Here is a 23,478-nt window from a genome sequence, read left to right as displayed (position 1 = left end):
AACTTAACTTTTATGAAGTCTCTAAGTTTCTGCTAGAAACCTTTGATACTCATGATCAGGTTTATGATTTTGCATTGCCAGTTTAAAAAATTTACAGTGGCTGCATCCTGGGAAGGTAACCTGACGAAGTGGGATATTCTCTGTAGTTTCCCGTTTGGGAGTGACAACCCCTGAAGAGGGGGATCGATGCACTGTTCTTTGAATTGTCAGAGACAGACAGATTCCCAATGTCCTCATCTCCTGACCGTACATTTCCTAAGGCTTGTATAGAATTTACATGCTTTCTATAACTCAGGCCCCTACATAGATAACAGAGGTGTCTGGAACTTACAAAATTAAAAGGGAGCTACAATTTTTCCATAGTTCTGAAATAAGAATAGTCTCCATGGTTAGGATGCTCTATTGATTAGTTTTATGAGACGCAATTGTCCTCTCCTTTAATGTGTTTTATAGGCTTATTCAGGGATATGAAATGAGGAGAAAACTCCAAATGATTAAGAATTTAGGGATCCCACCAACACTCTTAGTCCATCTTTATGCTTTTTAATTTTTAATGAAGAAAAAGTGCCAAATAGCAGAGATGTAATCACAGGGGCATGCTTATACTCCTGTTTGTTTCTGAGAATTTATCAGACTATATGGAGTTTCTCCACAGATATCAAATACGTGTTTGTGACATATGGAATATTTTACACACATGGGCACTCTGACTTCATGTTTCCTGCCATGGAATTCTAAAACCTCTACACAGTAGACTAATAACAGAAGAAATCTTGAGAGAGACCTTACCTTGATACTCACCCACTTAAAAGACCAACGTGGATGATGGGATTAGAGCTCAGCATCAAGCAGGTCAGAGCCTCGCCAAGAATCAGATGGTATACTCACACTGAGCAATTGAAGAGAGTTTGTGAAAGAGACTACTTGACATTCTGCACAGAATATAGAAAACAACAAATGATAGTGCAGTGACCTGGGGCTTGAAAGGGGAGGGGCTGGGGACCTGGAAGGATTCCACCAAAGCTACCTGATTGGACAAAGTGGTGGGGGAGTTTATTTGTATACAGAGAGAATAGCTAATGAGAGGGCTACTTTATGGCAACTGTGGCCTCCAGGAAGGATGTATGTCTCCATTTATCCATCCTTCTCCTTTCTTCTGGATTTTCTGTTGGTCTTCCTGTTTGACTGAATCCAACCAGAAGCACAAGGAAAGGAAGGGGAGGCTGTCCATGCAGTCTGTACAAGTCAGCCTCTGGGACCAATTATGTGAGGAAAGGGACACAAAGTAGACCTGGGAAACCAAACTGAAAATATTTAGCAGTGTCTCCAAAGTATGTTCCAAGAAATTAATAGTTCTTTGAAATGAGTGTAAGTGAAAAAGTTTCAGGATGAAATCAGTTTGGGAAATGCCAAAATAATGTAACCCAACATGTCCATATACTATCTGCAAGGTACTGTTTGATAGAATAGTGAAAAATCCGAAGGAATCTACCTTTATGAAATTTATAGTTATTGAGAAAAACAAGAAATGCACAGGTAAACAAATAGCTGTATAATATGATGTTAAATAGTGACCACTGTTATGAAAAATAATAAAACTTTCTTTTCAATTGGATACATATATTAAATATTCTATTAGAACCAATTTGGGAAATATGAATTTAATAAAAAATAATTTTCTTTTGGGAAATTATGACCTCCTCAAATTCAACTGAGACATTAAAAAATTTTAATTATAGTACATTGTCTCACTTCAGTGTGAAAATACTTAAAGCAGATATAAAATTAACTAATTTAGGAAAGTAATAGGAACCATGTTATTAAGAATAAGTTATAAACTCAGAACAAAATTAGAACAGGAAAAATGCAAAAATGAAATTTTAAAAAATGGATGTGTTAAAATTTTAAACTAAATGTGAGAGTAAATTAAATAATGTAAAATTCAATTCAATTTGAGCCAGAGTTCAAATTTTATTTATTGCTGTAATCATATATATATATATATGGTATCCATAGACTGAAAATGAATTCATAAAACTGAACTGGAATACTTTAAAATCTTTTTGTACATTTTTTAATTCTCTTTTTTTTGCCTGTTATATATTATTCTTTATGGTTTCTTTTGACAAAAGTGAATATACATTATTTATCTTTATATTCTCAGTATCTGGCCCTATTATTGTGCCTGGTAGGATTTTTAAGAGATGTCTTTCAAAATAAATCAAATTGTATAATAATTGTGATATAATAATAATTATAGTAACAAAACCCCAAAATATCTTAACTTTAATGTGTGTTTGCTTTGTGCTAGATATTGTTCTAAGTGTTATGTAAATTATCCCATCAGTCCTCACAACAAGGACTTACTCATAGGTACTGTTAATATTTCCACTCTGTAGATTAAAAAACTGAGGCATTAAAAGCTTATTTAAGTAACTTGCCTACTGGCTCACAGCTAGTGTTAAACCCAGCATATCTAACCCACAGCCTGTGTCTTGAATTATTTATGCTATAGTTTAAAAAATATTCACCTAAATGTAATTAATTGAATCAGATCTAATGAGACAACTGTTCTTGATGCATCAGCTTCAAACTTAGAAAATTATGAATTATAAAAATACAATATAAGAATTCAGTATTTTATAAAACTGAGGGGATATTGTTTAAGCATGATAAAGAAGCAGTTGAAATTTGGAAGGAGAAAATAACACAGAGGTGAAGTAAATATTCTTGCAGTCCCAAAGAATAGAAAGGTAAAGATGTTATAGTCAACAGAATTTAGAGGCGATTGTGGGGTAAATAACACTGGACCATCTTAAGTGAAGACAGTGTTATGCTTTTTTTATATCTTATGCTATGACATTTACAGAAAAAATAAAAATTTAGTGGCATACTAGTACCTTTACATAAAATAAATATGAAAGTGTAGTTAAGACATAAAAATACCATGTATCACCAGAGATGAGGGAGGCATATTTAATTCATGTACTTTCAAATATGAGCACTGTGGGGACATTTTTATCTAAGAGTATTTATGTTCTAAAATGCGTAAGTTTATACATACCCTATGGTAGCTATGTCAACCAATTTTAAAAATAATTATCTGACCTTAAAGTTTCAATACTTTTTTTCAGCTAATTATACCATTAAAATTAAAAGGTTTGTGTGGAATTAAAAAAAAAACACCTTTAATAATTCTTAGAGAAGTGTATATAGATACCTTTCACCAACTTAAAAACAGTTATCACTGAATGTTCTAAAAAATGGCATAGAATGAGTATAGTAAAATATCAGAAGATAATTGATACTTTATAGTATCACATAGAAACCTCAAGGCAATGTACTATTTAAGTAGCTCCAAGTAGAGCATCACATGGGGTTCTATAAAGGTCTTTGATGATTTTGATGTTGGTGATGATAATGATTTTTTCCTTTAACCTTAAAAAATTTGGTTGCCATGTGAAGCATTGAGAAAGTACTACTAATATCACCTATATAGTTACTATAACTAGAATTAGATGAAATCCATGTTTTCTCTCTTTCCCTAAAATGAGGTTTTATAACAAAGACAGTGTGCTTTCAAGTATTTTGAGATCAATAATATATGATGTAAACAGTAGGAAAAGCAATGAGATTAGACTCCATAAATATTGAGATGAAATGTCCTGGTGCTGACAGAATGGTGACAGTTTTTATGTTATTATAAGTGAGAGGCATAGTTACCAGGGTTCTAACGCCCCTGGCTGGTTTGGCTCGGTGGATTGAGAGTCGGCCTGCGAGCTAAGTGTCGCTGGTTCGATCTTCCAGTCAGGGCACATCAGAGAAGGAAAACTCTGACTCCAAAAAACCTCCGCTGCCTTGCGGCATACCTCTTCAGGGGAAAGGCTAAGGGAGTAAACCCCGACAGAAAATCCGGAGCCGGAGTCCCTAAGGTGGTTTGACGTTGTAGTCAACTCCGGCAACTCCTGCGGCGCACCTGAAGCCAAGCTGTATTGACTCCGTCTTTCCCTTGGACCCTTCAGCTGCGAAGAGAGGGGGGGTCTGCTGCATGGGCAACAGCAGACCCTCCATATCACCCTGCCCAGGCTCTGTAGCTTCAGCTTCGCTGGAGAGGACACTCCAGCGTCATCGCAAGATATCGATTCCACACGGGGGGAGACAGATACCGTGTCACTCCCGAGTCGGACTGCACAGCCATTCTCGGCAGTGCAGATGGACTCTTAAGAAGCTACACCATCGTCTCTCGAGACGGACGGCTGCCGCCGACGATTACAAAAACAGAACACATTTGCTAAAAATGATTTTATAAATATTCTTCAGATTTGTCCCATATGAATGTTACAATAATTATTAATTTTAATAAATGGATGACTTAAAACCACCTGAAAACCCACTCAGTGCCTAAAGGAAATACACATCTCACTGAGCTGTATGTTCTTAATGGGAATAGAATTTCACTAGTTGAAAAATTCCACTGGGTTCCATTTACTATGGCTGATGAGAACCACTGTACAATAAAAGCAATAATACTTTTGGCCTCTTCCAAATTGGGATAAGCTATATAGATTGGCTAGGGTTACAGAATACATGAAATTTTTCTCTCAGGCTTTAGACACATAGACCTAACCAAAGAAAATTGAATCAGCCTAGAAAATCAATTGAACAATTCAAACTCAATTGCCCTTTTCCCTAACAGAAATAATTTACCTGTGAACTATCTGGTGATGCAACCTTCTTTATCTTTACAAACTATTTCAGTTGTCCCTATAGATCATACTATTTCTTATTTCTAGACTAAAAACATTTTCTTTGACTCTGTCTTAAAGGAAGACTGCTTTGTACACAAGGCATACCATAATGAATAGTTTTAAAGCCATGCTGGGTGCTGTATACTACCTGTGCCATATGTTAACTGTTTGTTCTTATATAATTTACCTAACCTCTCTGAGGTTCTGTGTACTCATCTGAAATTAGGTTACTTATGCCTACTTGGAAGGATTATTAGGAAGATTAAATAATTTATTTGTAAATTATTGTCATATATGAAAAACCTGTAATAGCCACTAAAATTCGTATACTTACTACTATGATTTCTGATATTTATTTTACCAGAATGAAGTCTGAAGACAAGTCCACCTTTTATTCTTGTTTGCATTTCCCATAGCTCTTAGCTCAATGCCTGTACAATAAATGCATATTGCATAAATGGATGAATAATAGAATAAAGATGTCAATATTTTGCCTTACTTTGACTTGCCCTTCTGAGGGAGATTTTTGTTGCAGGCCTGAGTATAATGAGGATCAAGCAGACAAAGCTGAGTTGTTCTGGATATTCATATGCACCCTGAACACTTCCTGTGAAAAAAAAGCATCTGCTTTACATGATTCCATTGATTTCATTGCCTTTTTAAATATATATATATACATATATATATATATATATATATATATATCACTTCCTAGTGTTCTAGCAACACAAAATATAAACAAAGCTATATGCACAAAGGTTCTAAAACTGTTTTTTCCCCAAAAAACTTTGAAGAAAGAATATTTATTTAACTTTCTTTTAAATTCTGGGAAAGCTCTCATAGAATACTCATCTGTTATTAAAATTACGACCTATTTAATTTTTTAGTAATAGTAATGAAAAACAGTCTCTATGCATATACCATAAATTCAAATAATATAAAATGTGTGTGCATCTGTGAAAAACATGAAAATAATAGGCACAAATGAATATAGCAGCAATGAGAGTACAGATCCTTTTCTATATTCTTCTTAATGAGTTTCTTCTTTCTTATGCAAGTCACAGGTGAGAAAGGGAGGGCAAGAAGAATTCTCAAATAAAAGCATGTGTGACAGACAGAGAATGGCCTTAATAAAACCTTAAATTAAAGTGGATGTTTTCAGTTGAAGTAGATTCCAAGTGAGGATGTAATAGTCCAAAATGCAAATAATTTCAAAGTGAGAATTCCACAATCCATAGAAAACACATAATCCTCTCACTCATTTCAAGAATGTAAAAAGATAGGCCACAAATATCACAGGAGAATATGTAAAAAGAGGATTCTTTGGAAAGAGCTGTGCTTTGTTCTTAACCCACCTCAGTAGTTTCTGAGTCATGTATGAGGAATCGAACTGGCTAGAAGCTGGCTAACTCTAACTGTGGTTTGAACACAGTAAAAAAAACTGTGTTTGGAGAAATAGCCAGATCGCCAAAACTTCTGTGAACAAAGGAAGAATGATTTTTCCCTCTGACATTAGAAGGTCATTCTTGAAAGCTGTTTGAGAAACTCTCCAGGAAGGGCAAGGTACCTCAGGGGAAGGACACTGGAGGCAGACTTCCTGATACCATGGGACTTCATGTAGTGATTGCTTGGAGCAGAGTTACAGCTACCCACATTTATCCATATTTGAGAGAAATGCAATGGGAGACAGACTGGCCCATGAACGAAAGGGTTCACTTTAAAATTCTTGCAAGTACAGAGCAGGCTAATTCTACATCACCACCAGAGTATATTGGCAGCCGTCCATCTCGAGAGATGATGGTGTAGCTTCTTAAGAGTCTATCTGCACCGCCGAGAATGGTTGTGCAGTCCGACTCGGGAGTGACACGGTATCTGTCTCCTCCCGTGTTGAATCGACATCTTGCGATGATGCTGGAGTGTCCTCTCCAGTGAAGCTGAAGCTACAGAGCCTCGAGAGACGATGGTGTAGCTTCTTAAGAGTCTATCTGCACCGCCGAGAATGGCTGTGCAGTCCGACTCAGGAGTGACACGGTATCTGTCTCCCCCCGTGTGGAATCGACATCTTGCAATGACGCTGGAGTGTCCTCTCCAGCGAAGCTGAAGCTACAGAGCCTGGGCAGGGTGATATGGAGGGTCTGCTGTTGCCCATGCAGCAGACCCCCCCTCTCTTCGCAGCTGAAGGGTCCAAGGGAAAGACGGAGTCAATACAGCTTGGCTTCAGGTGCGCCGCAGGAGTTGCCGGAGTTGACTACAACGTCAAACCACCTTAGGGACTCCGGCTCCGGATTTTCTGTCGGGGTTTACTCCCTTAGCCTTTCCCCTGAAGAGGTATGCCGCAAGGCAGCGGAGGTTTTTTGGAATCAGAGTTTTCCACCAGAGTACCTCTCAAGTAAGAGCCATCTTTAATTTTTACTCTGCCCCCTTCACCACTCCTCCAACACTGGGGGGATTAGCTAAGAGCGAGGAGGATGAGGCCCTCAGGAAGGAAAGAGTGGGCACTCAATCAATACCATCTTCTTCCTGATTAGATCCCACAGCACCCTGAATTTGGAGAGGGAAGAGCCACCATTTAAAAGTAGGTTCAGAGGTCTGATTTTTACAGAACGCTGGAACTGTTAAGTGTTGAACTGTGTTTTAATTTGATACTAAACTCTGACTATAGGGTTTTAATTATATAAGCATGACTAGAGAAGTCTCAGGACCTGCCTAAGATTTCACCCAATGACAGCAAAAGGATTTACCTCACTGAGAAAATATAAAAGTATGAATGGGACAAAACAAACAATTTTTATATGGCTACATTCTAGAAGCAACCTTGTCAATATAATAATTATACTACTTACATAGATTCCATGAAAGTAGATAACTTATATCATTAATTATGGTTCTGTTCATATACCATCTTCATTGCATGATGAGCATTTTCAATATTCTCAGGTGAATTCAGAGCTATGCTTATTTGGTGTTACACATATGTAACCTGATATAATATCATACAAAAAATTAAGTTGTGCTAGTTCTTGGGCTCTTTGGCCTGCCAATGAATTGACAAAATGTGTGTGTGTGTGTGTGTGTGAGTGTGTGTGTGTTTTTTGATGATACTACAGGATTAGTTACTGGATAAGGTACTATTATACAGCTTTTATTTTTCTTATTATTTTTAATATTAAAGCTTTTTGAATGGAAACATACCGTAGTTTTATATTTGGAAGTGAGTTTGTGGATTAAGAACAATCTCTAAAACAATATAAGAATTCTATTAATAACATAGCAAAAATAAATAAAAGCACTTAAATGTAATATGTAAATATTAATTTTATACTATGAACTTATTCATTTTTCTGTCTTTTAAAGAGACACAATTTCCTCACCATTCATGAATCATTTTATAATTTATCAAAGAATTATCATATTTTCTTTTGTTCTTCCCATTTTATAATTATATTATGTTTGCCCCACTTTGGATATAAATTCAATGACTTCCAAGATTCGCTTAATCCTTGGGGTTACTCTCTGGGCACACAATTTATCAACTCCTCTGAAATATTCTGGATTTAAGAATACTGCATTTTTCCCTTTGATGCATCATATCTTTGATGAATTTTAATAAAATAATCAGTGAAGTGATACTGATGTGTGGCCTCCGAGGAGTTAAATGAATCACTTTTGAAAAGTAAAGCTCTTCAATAAATAAGTAAGCAAACCAAATAAATATACAAACTAAATAAATAGCTAAATAAATAATTTGGAAGAGAAAAAATTCTTAGAAAGCATTTCCAACCTAGCCAGGAACCAAGATGCCATGAAAGGAATGAAAGACTCATATGTATGCACGTCCATGACTGGCAGAGCACAGAACAGTTGCCTGCACCATGACTGCAGGAGACACTCTGACTTGTATGCTCTGACTTATATGCACTCACCTGAGATGGATTCAGAATTGAGAATCCTTAAGAAACAGTCTCTTTAAGGAACTTTCTTTATCCCCAGAAATAGCCACATTTCAGGAGTATTAACAGATGCATAGTGGAGGTCCTGAGGCAGAAGTAAAGTAGAGATCCTGACCCTTCCAGCTTGCTGGTGACAGTACCAGTGGCAGCAGCATAGTGGTGGGTGTTCCTAAAAGCTTAGTCTTAAATATCTATTTCCAGCCCCTCAATACTTGTGTGGGCCATTCATTTAGGTAACCATATAATTTGTCATTAACAGGACACTTTGGAGAGTAAAAATGAGAGTGAAAACAATCATACCTTATCCCCAGGACAACAGCTTTAAAAATAAGTCTTTTAAAATAGTCTTTTAAAGTTACATACTTTACCTATTAATCTTTAGTAAATCCAGGTTTTGCTTAAATACACCAGAGTGCATTCATTCACGTAACTAAGAACTTTTACCAAAATTAAAAATAAATTTTTTTTGCAATGTACCCATGCTATAAAATATAATATAGATGCCATCTAGAATTGAGGCCCCAAAAATGTTCCTTGGGAAGGATGTCCATATTGTACTCCTAAGTGATAAAAAAATGTGCAGAGGTTTCAGGGCTCACATATGGTGATCTTCTAGATTCTAATGTTTCCAAATTTTCTCCTAAATTAGAAGGCATCAAGAAAAAAAAAAGCAACTAGAACCAACTAAATCTCCCATTTAAGATGATAAAACTCAATTTATTTGTTAATAGGGAAAATAAACACCCAAGATGATAAAAAAGTAGCTCCAGATTTTATCTAGAGAAGGGAGTTTGGTGGGGGCTGACTAGAAGAGAGGGTGTAACAGGGTAACAGAACACAGATAATACCAACTAGAGTTCATTTTCAGACAGAGAAGACCTCATTCAAGAGGGAATATGGCAGGATAGGCCACTGGCCATTGGTAAGTCATAAGTAAAGGACTTGAAAATACATGGGACCAGAGATGGCCATCTTGAGAAGTCAGAGCTTCTGTGGAATAGTGACACCTTTGATGGTGGTGTCCTTCAGTGTCCTGGGTTGTAATGGGAATAAAAAGAACAATTGAAGATGACCCTACTGAGACAAAAGGGCAGCAAAATATTAGAAGAGGTAAAACAACAAAACAAAACAAACAAACAAAAAAATTCATACATTGAAAACAAAATCTACCCTTTAGAGCAGCTTTTATTTTGTAGGAGAGGGTGATGATCTTGAACTCAGTCATCAGGAAAACCACCTCTGCTCTTTAAGAAGTATCCTGCAATTGCTGTACAGGAGAATATGAAACAAACAAACATGATAAAGAAAAGTAAAACCTGGAATCCATATAAAAATACTATAAAAATAAAAATAATAAAAGGAGGTCCCGTGACCGATGCAGCAACGGCAGAGCTGGAAACTGGCCCCTCAACTTCCTCAGGCCGGATTCAGGCTGTGGCTGACCTGTGGGCCAGGCAGGAAAGCCATTTCCTGCTTCCAGTCTGATGCAAAGAGAGTTTAAACCTCTCAGAAGTATTTGGTAGAGCTAAAGAAGACAACTAACTGAGGGCCATCCATCTGATATTGTAACTGGCTCACTAATAATCCCAGGACAAAGTTAGAGATCACAACTCAAGCCTAAACCCCCAGTTCCAAAGACCCTGCTGCAAAGATATTTGATATAAAGGCTTGGGCTGATTACGTTGTGGAATGGGCTTCCTTACAACCGTTACTTTGGCCTTTACTCCATTGTTTCTAGCAAGTGCTGTACTGTCCTGGAAACTGGCCAAGATGACTGAGGCCAGGGAAAAGGGGCAGAAAAATAAAGTCAAGAAATATTGCAAAAGCTAAACAACTAAGAAAGGATTGAAGGAATAAACAGGTTCTGCTACCGTGGGAAACCTATTTGGGAAATTATGCAGCTTTGGAAGTACCCTCTAAGGTTTCTTTTCTGGATTTATGACTAGTAAACGAAGTCTGAGCATATGGAAGATTTGTGATAGGTCAGACCTCTGCTGTAGGAACTTCTAGGCTTCAGTATAGAAGTCTGTTGGCATTTATTGTAAATTGACATTTATTATGCTACAAATTATTTATAACCGACTTAGTCTTCTGCTATTTTGCAGCTTATGTCCTGAAATGTAAATATCCTGAGGGGGAAATGACTTTAGATTATGAATTCTATTCAAATACTGGCTCAAAATGGGGCCCTGTTCTGGATGAAGGAAACTAAGAATGTAAAAATGAGAGAATTGTCCTGAGGTGAAAAGTGTGCTTTGGCTTAAAAAAAGATGCAGTATATTAATTACATCTTTTATCATTATTGCTTATTTCTTAGAATCATTTCAGGTTTTCTCAACGCACAATATTATTAACCAATGAATGCTTTACTTTTCTGCATTTTTCTCATTTTTGCCTTTGAGATACTGGTAATTATCAGACATTCTGCCTTTTTAAAATCTAATTTAATTAAAAATTATCTTATTTTATTGACTATATAGAATACCACCTATTGGATATAGCAATTTTTGTACTCATGAACACTGTCATTTACTTCGAGTTGACTTGTTGAATAGAGTAACACTACGATTTAAAGCTTGCAGTAAAAATGCCAAACCCTGTAGTACTTTGGAACCAGTTTATTCTTACTCATGCTAAGTAGAAATGTGAAGCAGTTAAAATGTCTTCTCTGAGAATTTGCTGATTACATAGATGCCTCTTTTTATTCCATTAAATTCATGGTAGTGATGTCCTATAATTTTTGATCGAACAAGTTCACAGAGAAAATTAATATTTCAAATATCTTTTAAGGAACTCTTAAAGATGAAGTCACCCACCTTCCTCCAAAGAAGCCCTTTTTTTTTTTTCCCCTAATGTGGAACATTGAAAAACTAATCCATGCCTTTGTCATCTAGTAGTTATGGATTGGATGATGTCTTTTAACCCTTTTTGCCAAATCTGTTGCCCCCAGAACACAACAAGGATGCCAGCCTGTTAAACCAAGCACGCCGTTGACCGGAGACAGCCAACTGACCTGGAGTCTGCACGATCCTTCCCCATGTGGGAAGGCCACCCTCCCCTCCACACCCCCACTCTTATTAGGGATTACTGGACCCAAGGGTAGGTAGGATGATGACCATGTCCAGCTTGAAGTAGCTAGAGGAGGTTGAGACCTTCGCCCATTGTCCTTTACAAGATTACAAAGGGTCTTAATATCTGAGAGGGAGGGATAGTTATTTTTTATTGTTAAAATAATTAATTAATCACATATTTACTAAAAAAAAGAGAGAGAGAGAAGAAGAAGAAGAAGAACATATGAAAGGATGAAGCGGGAAAGCTTATATGTACGAACCATGGGTATGGACTTGGGGGGAGAGATTGCTGGGGGAGGGAGATGCTGGGTGGAGGGGAGTAAAGGGGAGAAAAGTGGAACTATTGTAACAATATAATCAATAAAATACAGTTAAAAAAAGAAAAAAAGACAGGGTAAAGAAAAACTTAACATTTGGAAAATTTTTGTTTGGCATAGTAGTAATGGGTGAAAAATATAAATTATGTCAAAATGAGAATGCGTTGTCATTAGAAATAAAAAGCTAAAGCATATTTCCTTTAGTTAAGTGTAACTGGAACTTTTTACTATGAAATATGGCTTTTATAAATACATGGCCCAATAACTTTACTCACTGTCAGTATTTAATAGCTTATTAATATTTTCTTCATCTCTGTTAATGAATTTTAAATTACAGAAATTGTCCAAGACCTTTATTTAAAAATGAAAGCAGATAAAGAAATAAATTTGATAATTTCTTATTAGGAAAAAAACAAAAACAAAAAATTAATAAATAAAAACAACAAAAACTCTCAGATTAGAGCACACATTAAATGAAGCCATGAAGCATGAGAAAAACATAATGCTAAACTCAGGTTGATACTACAGATAAGTAAACAAGAAATTGCAAACATAAATAAAAATGTGAACCAGATATGAAGAAAAACTGAAAATAAATGAAGAGAAATATTTCAGAATACATCTGAAGATAAAATTCATAGGTACCTAAAGAATAATAGATACAAATCGAAATACAGGAAGAGATATGCAGAGAAAAAAGAAGAAAAGACAAGAAAATAAACAATAATAATAATGAAAGCAGGGTTGGTGAGAGTAGTAAATAAGAGAAGACACAAAGTCAAAAATCCAGCATAATATCATAGTATCGGAAGCATAAAAACAACCTAATGGAACAAAATTAATGTTTAAAATGAGAATTATAGCAATTATGAAATAAAATAATACAACATGAAGATCCAAAGTGTCTGCCTTGAACCTGGTGATACTGAATCAGAATTTTCTACTCTCAGAGATTTCATTACTAAGCTTTAAAAATGAAGAAAAGTTTATCTCTTCTTCCAGGAGAAATTCAAAATTACTTATTTTTAATTCTAATTGTCTACTCCTGGTATATACAAAAGCAATTCACTTTTGTATATTAACCTTGTATCCTGCAATCTTGCCATACTTGTTACTGGAGTTTGTAGTATGTATGTGTCATTTTGGGGAGATTTTTTACATAGACAATCATGTCATCTGTGATTAAAAGCATTTTACTCTCTTTATACCCATCTTTAATACTTTTATTTCCTTTCCTTGTCTATTGAACTAACTAGGACTTCCAGTACAATTTTGCTTAGAACTAATATGTTTGCATTGCTTCCCAAGTTAGGCTGAAAATCTCTGATATGGTAAGCATTAGCCACTTGATATGGGGCTAACATAAATTGAGAAATTCTATAAATATAAAATACGCACAAATTTCTAAGACTTTGTATGAAAAGTAAAATTTCTTTTAGTAGTTTTTATACTCATTACATATTGAAATGCTATGTTATGGAAATTAATTTTCCAAGTTACCCTTTTAATGTGGGCTACTGAAAATTTCAAAGTACACACTTCCTGGGATGTTGATGTGATAGCTCAGTTGTTTGGAACCATTGTGGGGAAAAGCCAAAACCAAAGGTCTGTTAAACAATGTGCTAAAAGGACTTCTGTACCATATTGCTTCTGGATTGTTTGCTAGAGGACTTCATTTATATGAATAAAAGTAAAATTCTATCCTACTTATGCCATATTTATTTTAGACTTTCTGTCACTGAATTATCTTACTTTTACAGTTATTTATGTATGCATGAATTTGTAGGTGGGTAAATAAAATATAGTCACTGAAATCCCACATTAGTGAGGTGAGTCTTGCTTAATGAATAGTAGTTCATTTATTAAATTTAAGAGTTGAATATTAACATTAAACTTAAAACAATTTGCAGTCTCTGGACCCAAGGGTAGGTAGGACGATGACCATGTCCAGCTTGAAGCAGCTAGAGGAGCCTGAGACCTTCGCCCATTGTCCTTTACAAGATTACAAAGGGTCTTAATATCTGAGAGGGAGGGATAGTTATTTTTTACGAACCATGGGTATGACCTTGGGGTGGTATTGCTGGGGGATGGAGATGCTGGGTGGAGGGGAGTAAAGGGGAGAAAATTGGAACTATTGTAACAATATAATCAATAAAATACATTAAAAAAAAAAAAAACAATTTGCGGGTAGTCTCAAGAAATTGGCCTAATTTATTTCAAACCTGAGAACAGTTTAGTAGCAATTATTGTGATTTCAATTTCATTCTTGACAAAGAACTGAGAACAATTTCAATAGCAGAATTAAATGAAATATAAAACTATAAAGGTTATTTTCAATATTTATTAATAGGGAGTGGAGGGACTGAGAAAAAAGGAAAAATGACTTATGGACATGGACAACGTTGTGGTGATAGCAGGGTAGGGGTGTATAAGAGGGTTAAATGGTAATGGAAAAATACAATAATAATGTTTTTAAAAACTTGTAAAAAGTATTACTTATTTACTGATGAATTCACTCCTTTGGTAAAATATTCTAAATCACTGCAAATACTCTAGTGCTATTTTAGCACTGTCTTCTTAAAGTAAGTTAACAGAAGTGGTCAGTATTGAAACTATACACTGAAACTCATAATGCTAAAATAAGGGATACATTACATTTTTCTTTAAGGATGAAAGTCACTGAAAAGCCACATCAGTATTAATAAAATGTCTAGAATTCAGAAACCTTGTTATATTGAACAATTAATGGATGTTTGTAAAATTTCCACATTTGGAAAAAGTTTGCTTTTTCTGCATAATAAAATTTATGACCAGATATATTCAGCACTATAATAAACCTGCTTTGAAATCCCTGCACAAAATTGACATTCAGCCATGTTCTAACAGTTCAGATACTGGCAAGGTCTACAAAGATGCCACTGAAAAATATATATAGTGCATAATTTTCATTTCTTTGCTGTCAGGATAACATGTGTGCTTCATATGCTTTAGTGATGTCTAGCAGTACAAATGTGTCAGAAAATCATAAAAATTTGTCTTCTATGACTAACATATAGGATTTAAAACCATAGTATTTAGTATATTTATCTCTAAGCAGGAAAAAGAATTTATTCTTGGACAAATATATATATTTAATTTTAACACATTTTCCCTATAGGATTTAATGAAACTGCTTTAGCTGTAGTCATTTTCCTTGTGTAGTTTCCCCTGACCCCACCATAATAGCTTAAAATTTAGCATAAGTCTTTATGTTTAGGGATTTCAAAACTGGTATTGGAAGAGTAACAGGCACATTAATTAAAATTATAAGCCTCAAAAGTAAATTATCTTCTAAATGTGCCTTATAGCTATATTGAGGTGTTGCCATGATAGATAAATAAGATGAATTATTATGTTAGTCTGGGTTATTTTATTGTAAGTGACATAAATTGAACACAATTTAGTTGAAATAAGAACTTTGTAACTCTCCTAAATGGAAAGTTGAAGATGAAGGCCAGTTTCTGATGGAGGTGATTGGATGTTTCTCCATGTCACTGCTCTGCTTATCTCTTCTTGCCTCTGCTGGACTTTATATTTTAGGCTTATTTTCTCCAAATGTTAGACAGAATGCTATGGCCATAAAATGCTGCCAACCTCAAAGTCCAGTCAAGAGTCTACATTAATAAAAGATATGGCCTTGTTTGTTTTCTTAATTATGAAGGCATCCACAATTGTGATTTGTGGTGTAGTAGACTGCGATATCTCTGCAATTAGACTTTCCCCTAAAATCCAGGTAAAAACAAACACTGAAACCCTAAAGCCACAGCTTACAGGTCAAAGATTGTCTCAAGAAAGATGGCACACTGATTTTTTTTCAGTTTTATTATTGGTCCCCCCTTGGTTTAATGGATATCTGCTGAGTTTCAGACCTCTTTCCAAATTACCCATTTATTGTCCCTTATTAAATTTATAATTACACAAACATAAGCTTAAACATTATAATTATCTATTTCTTCTTGTGAAAAAATATTTCCCTAAGCAATCTTTATATGAAAATAAATGGGTTGCTTCCATTTATTTGTATCTTCTTCAATTTCTTTCTTTAGTGTCTTATAATTTTCCATGTACGTTCATTTTATATCCTTGGTTAGGTTTATTTCTAGGTATTCTGTTCTTTTTAAGCAATTTTAAATGGCACTGTTTTCTAACTTCCCTTTCTGTTAGTTCATCACTGGCATATAAAAACACAACTAATTTCTGGATATTAATTTTGTATCCTGCTATGTTGTTGAATTGATTAATCAGTTCTAGTAGTCTTGGTGGAATCTTTAGGGTTCTCTATGTGCAGTATAATTTCAACTGCAAATAAAGACATTTTTACTTCTCCCTTTCCAATTTGGATTCCTTTTATTTCTTCTTCTTGATGATTTCTGTGGATAGGACTTCCAGTACTATGTCAAATAGAAGAGATGAAGGCAGATATCCCTGTCTTGTTCCTGATCTTAAGGGGAATGCTTGTAGTTTTTTGCCTATTGAGAATGATGCTGGCAGTGGGTTTGTCATATATGACCTTTATAAGGTTTAGGTATGTTTCTTCTATCCCCAATTTTCTGAGAGTTTTGATTATAAATGGGTCCTGGATTTTATCAAAAGCTTTTCCTGTATCTGTTGATGTGATCATGTGGTTTTTAGCCTTCATTTTGTTTATGTTATAAATCACATTTGATTTGAGAACATTGTACCAACCTTGAATTCCTTGAATCATGGTGTTTGATCATTTTGATGAATTGTGTATTTGGTATACTAATATTTTGTTGAGGATTTTAGCATCTGTGTTCATCATAGATATTGTCTTGTAATTTTCTTTCTTTGTAGTGCCTTTATCTGGTATTGAAATTAGAAAAACGCTGGCTTCATGAAATGAGTTTGGGAGCCTTCCCTTCTCTTTCATGGATAGGAAGAATTAACATCATTAAAATGTTTATATTACTCAAAGCAATCTATAGAGTCAATACTCAATACAATTCTTATTAAGATTCCAATAACATATTTCACAGAACTAGAACAAGTATTTCAAAACTTTATATCCCACTGCTGAGATTATACCATGAGAATCCTGAAACACCAATTCAGAAGAACCTATGCACCCCAATGTTTATAGCAGCATTAATTACAATACCCAAGTGCTGAAAACAGCCTAAGTGCCCATCAGTAAGTGAGTGGATCAAAAAACTGTGGAACATTTACACAATGAAATACTGCATAGCAAAAAGAGAGAAGGAATTCCTACCCTTCACAATAGCATGGATGGACTGGAGAGTATTATGCTAAATGAAATAAGCCAAGCAGTGAAAGACAAATACCATATACTCTTACCTATAAGTGGAACCTAATGAACAAAACAAACAAAGAAGGAAAATAAAATCAGTGACATGGAAATAAGGAACAAACTGACAGAAACCAGAGGGGAGGGGAAATAGGAATAATGGGGGAAAGAAAGGGAATAGTCTGGTCAAGGAACAAGTATAAAAGACCCATGGATGTGAACAACAGGGTGGGGATTGCCTGTGGGAGTGGAGGTGGGTAGAGCAGGGGAGAGAAATAGGGGAAAAATTGAGATAACTCTAATTGAACAACAATAAAATAAAATGATAAAAATTAAAGTGATATTAACCAGCTCTGTAATTTGCCTTATGCAATAAACTTAACTTCAAATGACAAAAAAAAAAAAAAAAAAAAAAAGCCTCCCATAGCAACAGCAATCCTGAGAAAAAAAGAACAAAGTTGAAGGAATTACACTTTCTAATATAAAACTACAGTACAAGGCCATAGTAATGAAAATAGCCTGGTACTGGCATAAAAACAGACATAGACCAATGGAACAGAATAGAAGCCAGAATTAAACCCACACTTTTATAGTCAATTAATGTTTTCCAGAGGAAGCAAGTACCTACAATGGACTAAAGATAGTTTATTCAATAAAAGGCGGTTTGACGTTGTAGTCAACACCGGCAACTCCTGCGGCGCACCTGAAGCCAAGCTGTATTGACTCTGTCTTTCCCCTTGGATCCTTCAGCTGCGAAGAGAGGGGGTGTCTGCTGCATGGGCAATGGCTAGCCCTCCATATCACCCTGCCCAGGCTTTGTAGCTTCACTGGAGAGGACACTCCAGCGTCATCGCAAGATGTCGACTTAACATGGGAGGAGACAGTTACCGGTTATAAGCTCATCCAATTGGTGAAGGAAACGAGTACCAGGGGTCTCCTCTGATGGTGGGAGAGGTCATCGCACCTCACTGGACAGCTACCGCCCGCCTCAAGCTGGGCAGCCCCCAGCCAATTAGGTGCCGTCTCGCCATGGCTCACCTGCCCCACTGGGTGCGTGGGGATCAGGGAGGCGTCTCTTGAAAAGTGGGCCACAAAACACTCGCACCAGGCAATTCCAAGCAAACAACAAGAAAGAAGCCTCCAGCTCTTCGCCTCGCTAGCTGGAACATCAGGACCATGTGTCCCGGACTTACTGCAGACCTTCCGTGGATCAATGGTGCCAGGAAAACCGCCGTCATCGACAGGGAACTGGCACGACTAAAACATTGACATTGCGGCTCTACAGGAGACCCGGTTGGCCGACAACGGAACTATCAGAGAAACCAACTACACCTTCTACTGGCAAGGGAAGTCTCCGGACCAACCAAGACAGCACGGTGTTGGGTTCGCTGTGAAGAACACGCTTGTTAACTCCATAGAGCCACCCACAGGAGGCACAGAGAGATTACTTACCCTCCGATTGTCAACAACTTTCGGCCCAGTCAGCATTCTTAGCGCGTATGCCTCAACCCTCTGCGCCACCACTGAAGAGAAAGAACAGTTCTACCATGCACTGGACAAAGCGTTATCCAAGATCCCCAGAAGTAACGCTCTCTATCTCCTTGGAGACTTTAACGCAAGAGTAGGAGCTGACCACATGGCCTGGCCCACCTGCCTCGGAAACTTTGGGAGAGGAAAGATCAATGAGAATGGTCAGCGACTGCTTGAGCTTTTGTGTCACCACGGCCTGTGCGTGACAAACACATTCTTCAAGTGCAAAGAGATCCACCAGGTGTCATGGAGGCACCCCCGCTCCCGCCACTGGCACCAGCTTGACCTCGTCATCACCAGAAGAACGGATATTGGCAGCACCCTCCTCACCCGCAGCTACCACAGTGCAGACTGCAACACGGACCATGCCCTCGTGGTAAGCAAGGTGCGCATAATGCCGAAGAGGTTGCACCACTCCAAGATGAAGGGTCGCCCACGCATCAACACCAGTTGTGCCAGCAACCCAGTTAAGACCCAGCAATTCATCAACAGGATGGAAGATGCACTCGGCGAGGGAATGGCAGCAGACGACATTATTGAATCCAATTGGTCACGTCTCCGCGACGCCATATACAACTCCACCATTATTGCTTACGGGAAGAAAGAGCGGAAGAACGCTGACTGGTACGAGGCTCACTGGGAAGAAATGGAACCCGTGATCGAGGCTAAGAGGAAGGCCCTACTGGCTTACAAGGCCACGCCCACTCCCAGTACACTTCAAGCTCTACGGGCTGCCAGGAACAAAGTCCAGATGACCGCCCGCTACTGTGCCAACACCTATTGGCTAAACCTGTGCAGAAGCATCCAGGAAGCCGCCGATATAGGCAATGCACGAGGAATGTATGAGGGTATCAAGAAGGCAACAGGCCCAATCCCCTCCAAGATTGCCCCCCTTAAGTCCAAGACAGGTGAGGTCATCACTGACCAGGAACAGCAAATGCGGCGGTGGACCGAGCACTACCTCGAGCTGTACGCGACGAGGAACACCATAACAGACACTGCTCTTAACACCATCCCAGACCTACTGGTCATGGAGGAGCTAGACACCCCACCTACTGCGGCAGAGCTCGGCAAAGCCATCGACCGCCTCGCTTGCGGGAAAGCACCAGGAAGCGATGGAATCCCTCCAGAAATCCTAAAGAGCGGGAAACCAGTCCTGCTACAGCCACTCCACCATCTACTCTGTCTCTGCTGGAAGGAGGGTTACATCCCCCAGGATATGAGAGACGCCACCATTATCACCATGTACAAGAACAAAGGAGACCGCAGCAACTGCAACAACTACCGGGGCATCTCTCTCCTCAGCGTCGTCGGCAAAGTATTCGCCCGGGTCGCTCTTGCCCGCCTGCAGACCCTTGCTTCCCGCGTCTACCCAGAGTCCCAGTGTGGCTTCAGAGCTGGCCGATCAACAGTGGACATGATCTTCTCCCTACGCCAGCTGCAGGAGAAGTGTCACGAGCAGCATAAACCACTCTATCTCGCCTTTATCGACCTCACGAAGGCGTTTGATCTGGTCAGTCGAAGCGGACTCTTCAGCTTGCTACGGAAGATTGGCTGTCCACCACATCTGCTTGCTGTGGTCATGTCCTTTCACGACAACATGCACAGCACGGTGTCCTACAACGGCGCAACCTCTGAGGCCTTCCCAGTCAGCAGCGGAGTAAAGCAGGGCTGCGTCCTCGTGCCTACGCTCTTCGGAATCTTCTTCTCCATGCTCCTCCAATACGCCTTTAAGGACTGCAGCGAGGGTGTCTTCATTCACACCAGATCCGATGGCAAGCTCTACAACCTGGCCCGTCTACGAGCCAAGACCAAAGTCAAAGAGGTGCTCATCCGTGAGATGCTCTTCGCCGACGACGCAGCCTTGACATCACACTCCGAAGAGGGACTCCAGCAGCTAGTCACTTGCCTTTCCCACGCATGCAAGGAGTTTGGACTAGCCATCAGCCTGACGAAGACGAACGTTATGGCTCAAGGCACGGGGACTCCCCCATGCATCACCATCGACGGATACACCCTGGAGGTTGTCAACGACTTCACTTACCTCGGGTCCACCATCTCGAGCTCTCTGTCAGTCGACTTGGAGGTCAATCGGAGAATCACCAGGGCAGCCACAGTTATGGCCAAACTGAACCGGCGAGCGTGGAACAATTCCAGCCTCACTGAGAAAACCAGACTGCGCATCTACCAAGCCTGCGTACTCAGCACTCTCCTCTATGGCAGCGAGACGTGGACCACCTATGCAAGGCATGAAAGGAAACTCAACAGCTTCCACATGAGGTGCCTGTGATGCGTCCTGCATGTCGCCTGGCAGGATAAGGTCCCCAACACCGAGGTGCTGAAGCGAGCCAACATGAGCAGTTTGCATGCAGTTCTTAGTGAGAGACGCCTCAGGTGGCTCGGCCATGTCAAAAGAATGGATGCAGGCCGTATTCCCAAAGACCTCCTCTACGGCGAGCTAGCAGAAGGCCAGAGGATGACAGGGCGCCCAAAACTGCGGTTCAAAGACATCTGCAAAAAGGACATGACACAATGCTCCATCAATCTCAACACATGGGAAGTTCAAGCAGATGACCGCCTAGCCTGGAGGCTCACCGTCAGGCAAGGTACGTCATGCGCAGAGGCTGCGCGCAACGAGGAGGCGGTCCAGAAAAGATCGAGGCGGTAGCAGCGTCAACAGCAGCAACAACAGCCATCTGCCTTCACCTGTAACAAGTGTGGCAGGGATTGTCACTCCCGAGTCGGACTTCACAGCCATTCTCGGCGGTGCAGATAGACTCTCAAGAAGCTACGCCATCGTCTCTCGAGACGGACGGCTGCCGATGACGATGACGATGGTGTTGGGAAAATTGGACAGATACATGCAGAAAAAATAAATGAGACCACCTTCTTACATGATGCACAAGAATAAATTCAAAATAGATCAAAAACCTAAATGTTAGAACTGCAACTATAAAAACCCTAGAAGAAAACATAAGCAACAAAACCTCAGACAGTGTTCATAGCAATTTTTTTTCTGATATGTCTCCACAGGAAATGATACAAAAAAATAAATAAATAAAAACACAAACAGGACTATGCCAAACTAAAACATTTTTGCACAGCAAAGGAAACCATCAACAAAATAAAAAGAAAACCCACAGAATGGGAGAACATATTCGCCGATATACATGATAAGGCATTACTATCCAACATTTCTAAAGTGCTTAGAAAACTGAACACCAAAAAACAAACAACCCAATTAAAACTAAACAATCACCTGAATGGACACGTCTCCAAATAGGATATACAAATGGCCAACAGACATACAAAAAGATGCTCAACATCACTAGCCATCAGAGAGATGCAAATTAAAAACACAGTGAGATACGTTTCACACCAGTCAGAATGGCCATCATCCATAAATCAACGAACAAGTGTTGGCCAGGATGTAAAATAAGGGAAACCCTTTTGCACTGCTGGTAGGAATGCAAACTGGTGCAGCCGCTGTTGAAAACAGTGTGAAGATATCTCAAAAAATTAAAAATGCATCTGCCTTTTGACCCAGTGAGTCCAGTTTTGGGAATATATCCGAAGGAACCCAATACATTAACTCAAAAGAACATAAGCACTCCTATGTTCATTGCAGCATTATTTACAATCACTGAGATATGGAAGCAGCCCAAGTGTTCATCAATAGCTGAGTGAATAAAACAACTATAGGACATTTATACAATGGAATCTACTTGGCTTTAAAAAGTAGAAAATTTTACCCTTTGCAACAGTATGGATGGACTTGGAGAACATTATGCTAAGCGAAAAAAGCTAGTCAGAGAAAGATAAATACAGTATGATTTCACTCATATATAGAATCTAATGAACAAACTGAACTAATAAGCAAAATAGAGCCAGACTCATATGTGGATAGCAGATGACAACTGGGGTGGGGAGAGGAGGGTTAAGGAGTAGAGGGATTGAGCAAAAAGGAAAAAAGATTCATAGATATGGACAACAGTGTGGTGATTGGTGGGGGAGGGGCATATACGGGAAATAAATGATAATGGAAGAAAGGCAATACAGATTAAATTTAAAAATATATATGTGTTATTAAATACTAGTCTTTTTCTCTTATTTTGTTCCTAATCTTTCACAATTTTTATTCTCATTCCTTTTTGTCTCTTGCCTATTTTTTTCTGGGTTTTTTTTTTTTTTTTTTTTTTGGTCCGATTTTTATCATACCATCTCCAGATTGTTCTTCCTTTGTGAAATAGTTATTTTTAAGCAATCATTATAAAACATACTTTTATAAAGTTAATACGACTTTTACTCCTTCTTTGTTTCTTACTATATGATTAAAGATATGTTCATCTGGAGTAAAAAAATCACCTCAGCTTAATATTAAATTACATTTAAGTATGTAACAAATATTTTAATTCACACATTTCAAACAATTATGGAAAAAGTTAGATAGGCTATTTCTAGTCCTCCTTATTTGTGTACTTAAAAGTTCATTTGCCTCTCTGAATTAATTCCTATGTTGAGCTAAATATAGAGCTATTGAACAATTCTGTGGTAGTA

Source organism: Furipterus horrens, unplaced genomic scaffold (assembly GCF_987537825.1).
Source record: "Furipterus horrens unplaced genomic scaffold, mFurHor1.1.pri manual_scaffold_5, whole genome shotgun sequence".
NCBI classification, from domain to species: Eukaryota; Metazoa; Chordata; class Mammalia; order Chiroptera; family Furipteridae; genus Furipterus; species Furipterus horrens.
Note: the sequence above shows the minus strand (reverse complement) of the source record.